Raw genomic sequence first — 2,571 nt, forward strand, 5'->3', positions numbered from 1 at the left:
ACTGGACTGCTGGTATCCTGACAAACAAAGACTAGAATTACCCCAAAGAACAACTTCACTAAACGGGTCCATATCCCCCTGTCCTATTTACGATCTTTTCTCACCTACCTTTGGACAGTGGGCTAAAAGGGGGAGTGGTCAAATTGTTTGTGAACCCTTATTAAAAGGAGGTTTTGAAAAATCTAAGCCTACAGAGAGGTGGTCAGCCCACCTGCTTTCCTGCTATCTTGCTCTCACATTCTCAGAGCCAGCTCACCTGCAAACTCTTGCAACCAGAGTCAGCTCTACTCTACTGCCCAGGAGAGGTACAGGGCCTGCTCTCTGAAGTCCTGTAGTAGGTGAGGGGTAGGGACAGCTCTCCTGCTCTCAAGTCAGCTCTCCTGCAGCTGGTGGTAAGGGATGAAGGGAAAGAGGTTATCTCTTCCTCTAGCTCTGCAAAGATAAAAATTAACAGACAAATATAACAACCTGACATTGGAAGTAAAATTCATTACCTATATATAGATAGGTATAAGGTGGAAACAGACCTATGTGAGAGCCTGCACGTGCACACGAGCACACGTGTCCCTATACATGGGAAACAAGGGTAGAGCCATGTCTCCCACATTTGTATCCTCAGGGCCACTGACCCTCAACTCCCACAGTGTGTAGTGGGGTGGAGGTGCGGGTAGAGAGGGGAGGGTGGAAGGTGGAGGGTGTAGATGTCTAGCAGCCATGGATGAACTGAGTTACTTGAAAGGGGGGGCTGGAAATGAAAAGGATGGGGTGTGAGAGAAGGATGAAGCCAAGACAAAAGTTTCTGATCAAGGCTCAAAGTTTAATTGTCAGCACAGGGAAAGCCCACACAGGCATCCTTTGTTTCAGTTGGATTGAGTTGCTTTGTTTCAGATGGATTAAGTTGTAAAGCAAGCTCAGCAGGCAGTCTACTCCTGTAGGAAATTGACTTCACCTGGTTCCTTAGGTCCAACTGTAGCAAACAGTTAAAGTCTATTTAGCCTGCTCAAGGCTGGGGGAAGGGCACGGGGGTGGGGGTGGGGGTACTCTCCTGAGTTACTCTAGCTAGCTGGGGCCAAGGTCATCTACTACTTTCATGACTCCAGTGTCAGCTTTCTCCCGACACAAGCCCCAGTGTCCAGCTGAGGGGTGAGGCCGTTCTGCACAGCCTCAGACATCAACGAGTTACCAGGCAGCCTCCCAGACCAGGGGCATCCACTTGGCCTTTGGTGGTAACAGTCCCCTGCTGCTTCAGGGCCGAGGAACCAGATGTGCCTCCCCGCCATGGCAGCACAGGTCCCATGGTCCCAGGTTGCATCACCCATTACTCACATCAGGCAGTTCCTCATTATCCTGAAGTCTACAGTTCTGTCCTTCTTCATTGTGCCCACACCCTTTGCTTTCTCTTTCTCTTCCATTTTCCCACCACTTACTTGTTCCTCTTAGTGGCACCTGGGGGCTCTAATTATTCATGGTCATATCAGCAGCGGTCACAGGAGTGTTATGTCCTGCTCATACATTATAGTGGCAGGCAGGGTTCCTCTCTAACATGGTTCGCTCCCCCCCCCCCCCCCCCCCCCCCCCCCGTACCCTCCCCCACTCAAAAGACTGCACAGCGCTAGACTGGTGGTCATCCCAAGCTCACTTTTTTTTTTTCAGGGGATGTTAGGCTACTAATCATTCAGATGTTTATGAACACTGTTATGTTATGAACAGGTCAGAACACTGAGCATAGACATAGCCTCTCTCCTCTCTGCCACCTACTGATGCACATGTGACATAGCAGCCACACCTGCAATGCTTCTAGGGGCAGAGCCCCTACCTTTTCTTTAATAATGCTGTTGGGAACCCCAAGAGACACAGGGAAGGAAAGAAAGCAGCCAGCTGTGGGGATCTACACCTGTGCAGTCCCCAGTGGCCAAGTCTTGCTTTTGCTGGTATTCCCCTTGATCCATAGCTGTGGGCTATCCTAAGTCAGTGTGTAGCTGCTGGCTTAAGGTCTGGTGAATTGGGACGAACTTGCAGTGCTTTGAGGGTGCAGCCCATTCCCATGGATTATTGGACATAGTGGAATCTAAAGTAGATATGGTCCTTTATGAACCAGATATCCTGGAAGTATCAAAAGCTTTAGGCTTTTTTCAAGCAAGGTAGTTACTACCTTCTTGGCCTCCTACCCCATTGGGTTTTCAGTGGCAGCAGTCACCTTCTCTCTCCCTCTCTTCCCATCATTTTAAAAAATATATATATTGAATATCTAGAAGAAAAGGAGAGTGATTAATAAAACCATCAAAGGGTGATAACTGCTTTAGTTCAGCATTACGCAAGGGACGGCTGTACCATTGGGCTGATGAAGGTACCAAGGCTGTTCTCTAATCAGGGGGTAGAGTGGAAGTAGAGAACTGGCTAAGCTACAGGTGGCTGTTGTCAGTGCTATACCATGAGCCGTAAACCGATATTCTGGACAGCTTTAAATTTCCTCTGTACCTCATAACTCCCTATTTCCAGGCTAGGATTAGAATAGACATGTAGTGAATAAGAGCAAGTCCAGGAAGTACATAGAGAGCACAAGGCAAATCC

The 2,571-nt window shown here is 48.6% G+C and overlaps 1 pseudogene; it reads right to left on the reverse strand.

Moving 5' to 3' along the window:
- Positions 1-1,655: 1,655 nt before the first annotated feature.
- Positions 1,656-1,808, reverse strand: LOC116092760 (annotated as a pseudogene).
- Between the last annotated feature and the right edge of the window lie 763 nt (positions 1,809-2,571).

Source organism: Mastomys coucha, unplaced genomic scaffold (genome assembly GCF_008632895.1).
Source record: "Mastomys coucha isolate ucsf_1 unplaced genomic scaffold, UCSF_Mcou_1 pScaffold15, whole genome shotgun sequence".
In the NCBI taxonomy this organism is placed as follows: domain Eukaryota; kingdom Metazoa; phylum Chordata; class Mammalia; order Rodentia; family Muridae; genus Mastomys; species Mastomys coucha.